This window comes from Labeo rohita, unplaced genomic scaffold (genome assembly GCF_022985175.1).
Source record: "Labeo rohita strain BAU-BD-2019 unplaced genomic scaffold, IGBB_LRoh.1.0 scaffold_492, whole genome shotgun sequence".
NCBI lineage: Eukaryota > Metazoa > Chordata > Actinopteri > Cypriniformes > Cyprinidae > Labeo > Labeo rohita.
In genome coordinates, this window is record NW_026129413.1 from 35341 (window position 1) to 42851 (window position 7511).

Sequence of the window (7511 nt, forward strand, 5' to 3'; positions counted from 1 at the left end):
AGTGACTATGTCAAGATGACGTACATATGACAGAGATGTACGATAAAAATCAGTTAATGACGTAATCAAACAGACAATAAACACTATTAACACTAAAGAATTATATGTTGCAATCAAAATCAAAATTTGGTAGTGCTGTATATTGTTTCTGGGTTGGCATCATCTGAGGTCCTCCGGGGGGTTGGCACAGACCACTTATGCTAATAATAATAATAATAATAATAATAATAAATAACAAAACATACCCAGTTCTTCCATATAGACAAAGTGACTGGTTTTGCATGACTGGTCTGTGCTGATGACAGTTCTAGATCTAGTATCTCCCAGAAGGAATGCTGTCCAGTAACTAATGTCTAATGGAAAGGTAAATGAGGAAATTTCCATTGGTGAACTAAAAGTGTCTTTGCAGAAGTCAAAACAGCTAACCAGAACTTTTTTTTTTTTTTTTTTTTTTTATCTGCTTTATGATTTGAAAAACAAAAGTAAAAATAAGAAACTGCTCCTTTGCTTGGCACATTGTGAATCCATTTTACTACTACAGATCTGTACCCCAAGGTACCTTATGTGCTTTTAATGCTGCACTTAGTTTAAAATACAGAAATAGAGTATTTTGATAAATATGAAATCTTTCAAATACTTCTTGGAAATCTAAGATTCAATTTTCTCCTTTTCTGTCATTCAACGCTAGGATACCTTGTATAGCCCGAGATGGCTGTACAAAAGTTTGTCCAGCAGAAAGTAAACTTTAATAGCACCAGATAGGGCTATGAGTATGCCAAATAGTTTTAGAAGGAAATAAAGTTTATATCTTCTTAAATATTTGGTGATCGTATGATAGAAGAGAACTGTTGTATAATGAGCATGTCCTGTAAGAAAGGGCAGAAAATTGAATTGGCGAAATTCTTTTTCTATTTGATTCCATGAAGACTGTGAGAGCTGAATAAAGGACCAATGGTACCATTTAAACTTAGGGCAACCCCATCCCCCTTCCCATTTGTTTTTGTTTTCTTTTTGAAGTGTAGACCATGTAATACGGGGACAATTTCCATTCCATACATATTTTATCAGTAAGGAATCTAACATTTTCCAATAATTTGCTGGTGGGGGGAGAGGAAGCAGAACACTAATAAAATTAATGTGGGGCAAAATATTCATTTTTATTGTCAACATTCAGGTGGTAATGAACTATAAACTGACGTACAATTAACTTTTGAAATGAGGGATAAGCTAAGTCTCAGCTCGATCCCTAAGTATTTAACTTGTGTTGATGTCTGAATATTATTATTATTATTAATTAGTGAAATTTAAACCACCTGTATTAAGAGGCATCAAAGTAGATTTAGAATGATTGATTTTAATTCCAAAAAACTTGTCAAATTCATCTAAGACTTTAAGGGCGTCAGGGAGTGAATGTTGAAACAAAGTATTATCTGCATATAGAGAGATAGAGTGGACTGATGGAGTGGAGCTGGATGGAGTGATACATTTACGTGGATTAAATAAACTGTGCCAAGGGTTCTACTGATGAATTAAACATGAGAGAAGAAAATTGGGCATCCCTGCCTTGTGCCTATACAGATATTAAAGTGATCACCAAAATTTTAAATTTTCAATGTATACCATACATAGCCCCATTCCAGCCGATCAAAGGCTTTTTCAGCATCATTAAATAGGAGGCCGCAAGTTAGATTCTGGATTAATGGCTACACTTACTACTTTTTTTCTCCTCGGAACTGGACTTTATAACTCACCATTTTTAGTTTATATGGCGCAATTCTGAGGAAAAAAAAAACTGCAAGATCTAAATTCACAAGTCAGAATTGTGAAATAAAAAGTCTTGGAAAATGAATTCTCACTGAATTGCAAGATGCAAATACAGGTGGTTCATACATCTAAATCCATAGTGAACAATCTCAGTGCTGTCAAAGACCGAGATTGTGCTATTATAACTGACCGGTTGGAACAATCTAAAATTGTGCCAAACACAGCATTCATGTCTGCTCCTACGATAATTGAGTAGCCATTAAGAGATAAAGTTTTTAGTATGTTTGGAAAAAGTGGCATCATATGCATTTGGGGCATAAATATTAACAAATGCAAACCTCTTTCCTTCTATTGAAGTACAACAGTATGCAACTCTGTCATCATCAGAGGAGGTATGTTCAATCATAAACTTAAAGTTATGTTCGGGTAAAATTAATCACCCCTTTCTTTTTAGAATTACACCTGGATGACACAGTGATAATATAGTGCCTGTTTTGCAGTCTTTGAGTGCGTCATGCAATTAGGTGGGTTTCTTGAAGAGATGTTAATCCATCTTTTTTCTGTGTAGAATATCCAAAACCTTTGTGCGTTTGGTGGGAGAGTTTAGCCCCCTATAATCTAACCATATTCTATAATAGCAAAACTCAGGCAGGTTGACTTGTAAAGGTTATAGCAGACTGAAGAACTTGCTATTAGAATTTCCACAGATATAAACAAAAACCCTGAAATTCTTAAATGCTTTATGTGAATAAGCGCCCTATCCGTCTTGCAGATCCCCCATTTAGAGAACTTCTGTGGCGATCGTGAGGCAGACTCGGTCCTGGAGGGCCAGTTTCTTGTCAGTTTCGCTCCAACACTAATTAAACACACCTGAACCAGCGAAACGTCTCAGGTTACGTATGTAACCTCGGTTCCCCGAGGGAACGAGATGCCGTGTCGAAACGCTATGGGAACGCCTTCAGCGTGACCGCGCTCTGAAACACGTGTGCAATCAGACCAATGGAAGAGCGAGACCTCATAGGGGGTGACGTCACTGACCAGGAAGCATAAAAGCACGTGCCCCAGAACGAGCGTCAGCTTCCAGGAGAGAAGCAGCGCTCGCAGGGACGCAGGAGGATGGCTACGAGACGCGGCGTCTCGTTCCCTCTGGGAACCGGGGTTACATACGTAACCTGAGACGTTCCCCTTCAGGAACTCGAGCCGCGTCGAATGCTATGGGAACGAGATGCCCACACCGCCAGACCCCAGTCCCTGCCTAGAATGTGCTAGGGCGAAGGACAGAGGAACCAGGTGAGACTCGCAAGTCAAGGTCATAAAATCTTACAAAAGTAAGGGGCGTGGACCACCCCGCAGCGTTACAAATATCTTGCATGGGAACTCCAGCAAGAAGAGCTTTGGAGGCAGCCATGCTCCGGGTAGAATGAGCCTTGACCCCAAAAGGAGGAGGGAGGTCAGAGGACTCATAGGAAGAGACTACCGCTGTGTTGTCGGTGCGGACCAACACATGGCGGTCTCTCAGGTCTGGGAGGAAGTGTTTCAGAGCTAGAAACACGGCCAGCATCTCCAGGCAATTTATGTGCCACGTGAGTTGGTGACCACTCCACAGACCGTGGGCAGGGTGGCCGTTCATGACCGCTCCCCAACTGGTGAGGGATGCATCCGTCGCTAGCGTTACGTGGCGACAAGGAGCTCCCAGCACCGGGCCCTGAGACAAGAACCAGGGTCTCCTCCACATGTCCAAGGCACGTAGGCATCGCCGCGTCACCTTGATCATGCGGAGTGGGTTTCCCCTTGGGGAGAACCCCCTGGTCTTGAGCCACCACTGTAGGGGTCTCATGTGCAGAAGGCCAAAAGGTATCACGTTGGACGCAGCTGCCATGAGACCCAGCAGTCATTGAAACTGCCTGACAGTGAGTGACCCGCCCTCTTTCACTCTCGTGACTGCAGTGAGGATCGACTCGATCCGAGCAGGAGACAAACGTGCCTGCATCGTGGTCAAATCCCACACCACGCCTAGATAAGTGGTCCTCTGTAATGGAGAAAGCACACTTTTCTTGGCATTCAGTCTCAACCCCAGCTCTTTCATGTGAGCGAGCACAACATCTCGATGCTGAGTCGCCACTTGCTCCGACTGGGCCAGGATCAGCCAGTCGTCAATGTAATTGAGTATGCGGATGCCCTGGAGTCGCAAAGGAGCCAGAGCTGCATCCACACACTTCGTGAAAGTGCGGGGGGAGAGTGCTAGGCCGAACGGAAGAACCCGATATTGGTAAGCTTCGCCCCTGAAAGCAAACCTCAGGAACTTCCTGTGTTGGGGAAGGATGGAGACGTGGAAGTATGCGTCTTTTAGATCTATCGTGACAAACCAGTCCTCGGACCTGATCTGAGACACGACCTGTTTGATGGTGAGCATCTTGAACTTCAGTCGCATGAGCGGTTCAGAAGACGCAGATCTAAAATAGGACGCAGGCCCCCATCCTTCTTTGGAACAGTGAAGTAGCGGCTGTAGAACCCGGACTCTCGGTCGTGAGGAGGGACCACCTCGATGGCCTCCTTCCTCAGAAGAGTGGCTACTTCCTGTTCCATTACCAGACCCTGCTCGGGGCCCACCAGAGTGGGAGAGACCCCGTTGAACGGCGGAGGCGAAGCACCGAACTGAATGCGATAGCCTCGCTCTACAGTGTGCAGGACCCAAGCAGACACATTGGGCAGTAGTTTCCACGCTGTCAAATGATCTACTAAGGGAACCAGTCTCTCAAAACTGGCCTCTGGTGTTGTGTGGGCCGCTAGAACGGTGTCCTGTAATGGTTCCCTGGCAGGAAGCACCTAAACTAGCGGCCCCAGAGACCCCCGCAGGGGTGGTGAGCTCCCCAGCTCCGCTACATCGCTGGGTGGAAAAAACTGGGGTGGATGCTCGCTGGAGACCGCTGTGCCCTGAAGCACCGGCAGGGTTGGCAGAACGGCCTCCCGAGGGCACAGGGAAGAGACGGACACCGAATAATGCGGTGCGCCCCACCTCTCCCCGGATGGGGCTGCCCTCGGCGGTCCTGAGCCGTCAGGACCGCTTCGTCGAGGACTTCTTCGACTGAAGCACGACCCTCAGGTCGGGCTTAGCTTGGGAAGCCCTCGACCTAGAGCGTTTGACCACTCGCTCTTGTTGGGGTGGAGTGCAAGTGGCCACGCTCTGTTTTTGTGTTTCCCTGTAAGAGGAGCTGGTAGACGGCCAGGGCTGCTCCCGCCCAGCAACCCTGTGAGCTGGAAGGCGGCGAGGGAGGAACCGCTGGAACACCGCCGCTTGCTTACGAGCCTCCTGGTATCTCTCGACGACGGAATTGACGGCGTCGCCGAACAGACCAGAAGGCGATAGCAGTGCGTCCAGGAGAAAGACCCTTCTTCTATTTCATGCGCGGCCACAAGGTCTGCCATAGACCGCCCAATAGCACGGGTGGTCTCCTTAGTGGCACGGAGAGACAAATCGGCGGTCCTCCTGAGCTCAGAGATATCACTATCTTTGATCTCTTCGCTCTCATCCAGCTCTTTAAGCAGATCAGCCTGGTACGCCTGTAACACCGACATGGTGTGCAGACACGCACCAGCCTGACCCGCAGCCGTATACCCCTTGCCCACCAACGCTGAGGTGACTCGCAGCGGCTTGGAGGGCAAGACCGGAGCCTTCAGAGACGATGCCGACTTGGGGGACAGATAGCTCGCAAGCGTCTGTTCCACCCGGGGCATCACTCTATACCCATGCTCATCCAGCCCCACCACGTAACCGTAGTTATAGGAAGCAGGGATGAACAAGCGTGATGAGAAAGGTGAATTCCACGATCTTGACACCTCGGTGTGGAGATTGGGAAAAAAGGGAAGGCTCCGGCGTGCTGGAGGTGGCCGAGACCGCAGAAATCTCTCGTCCAATTTGCTTTTCTGCGGTTCGACCTGTGGTTCGGCGGGCCAATCGATGTTAAGCTTGGCCACCGCACGAGTCACCACCTCCAACAGCTCCTCATACTGGGGAAACTGAGGCGCTGACGCCTCGTCGACGCTCACCACATCAACCTCCTCGGAGGAAGATATGAGAAGCGTCGAGCCCGTCCCCCCGGGGGGAAGAAACTGCAGAGCGGGCTTCCGATCCCGGTGGACGGGCAGCGGATCTGTTGGGTGAGGCAGGAGATAGGGGGTCACCCGTCTCCAGTTGCGAACCCCACGAGTGCAGCTGCCGCTCCGCCTCGGCGGAAGTGGGACCAGACCCGCGAGGAACGCTGGTGAAGGCTCCCTCCTCAAAGACGCTTGCAATGTGGGCAGTCGGCCCCCTCTAGAGCCGATGCTGCGTGCTCCACTCCCAAGCAAGCCACACATAGAGCGTGTGTATCCCAGCTCGTGATGTAACGAGAGCAGGGAGGAACACACACTCTAAAACCTGGCTTGCTAGAATGTTTAGTTTTTTTCTTTTGCTTTTCAACTCTTTTGATCAGACATTGTGCTCGAAATAAAAGTGGTGCAAACTAGCAACCAAAAGAGCACAACAAGACAAACACACAGAGCGCTGCTGAAAGACAGAAGCTGACGCTCGTTCTGGCGCACGTGCTTTTATGCTTCCTGGTCAGTGACGTCACCCGCCTATGACGTCTCGCTCTTCCATTGGTCTGATTGCACACGTGTTTCAGAGCGCAGTCACGCTGAAGGCGTTCCCATAGCGTTTCGACGCGGCTCGAGTTCCTGAAGGGGAACAAGGTTTACTGGGTATATTAGAAACTTCTAGGCAGGTGTGTTGCGGCAAGTTGGATCTAAACTCTGCAGGACACTGGCCCTCCAGGATCAAGTTTGGTGACCCCTGGTCTAAGCACTAATCACCTTATTAACATTCTAGGAACTTGACTAATGAGGAAAGTTAAAATTATAAAGACAAAAAAAGCTAAATTATAGTCTAACTGTCACAAACACACAAATACACGGAGGAGACTGGAGGTGAGTAGCAATCCAATCCAGAGATTTATTGACAAATTTGTACGTACATCAAATGGAATGAAACAGTATGAATGAGTTCTTAACTGACTGTCCTTGAAACGTTGAGTAGATGAGAGTTCCAGAGAGCGAGCCATGCCAAACACCAGAGAGCAATGGAGAGATCCACGTGGAGAGAGAATGGAGCCAGGAATAGCGTTAGCATGTAAACGGTAGACCAGACAAAGGGGGAATGTGAGTGTGTCTCTTATATAGGGTGTGGCTCAATGAGGATCAGGTGCAGGTGATTAGAATTCGGGTGATGATGAACGAGTGGGCGGTGCAACATGAGGTGTGGCAGATGGAGGTGGCTGTGGTGAATGCCTGACACTAACAAGTAACAGCACACTGACTGAATTTTTTGTTGCACAAAATTATAACTATGAGCTAGAACAGATCTTTATCAAACAGTCGTACAGTAGTGAAGTACTAACTCTTCATATAACAGTATCCGGTATCCAGAACAGATTTGGTGCAATTGCACCAAAATAGAAATCTGGTTACCACTTCTCTTTGGTGGATTACAACACGGGTGTGAGCTGAAAAACGGCCTCCTCCATTGCATCCTGGAACTGAAAATTTGAAGATCTGCGAGCTGACAAAATTCGGTCCGAGCCCGACAAGTATATTTTGATTGGCAGCTTTTTAAAAGCCTGAACCCGTTTACAGCCTGGAATGAGTCATTTATACATGTTTTAACAATTTATTAATGACTAAAGTAGGCTATAGGCCACTTGGATGTTGGA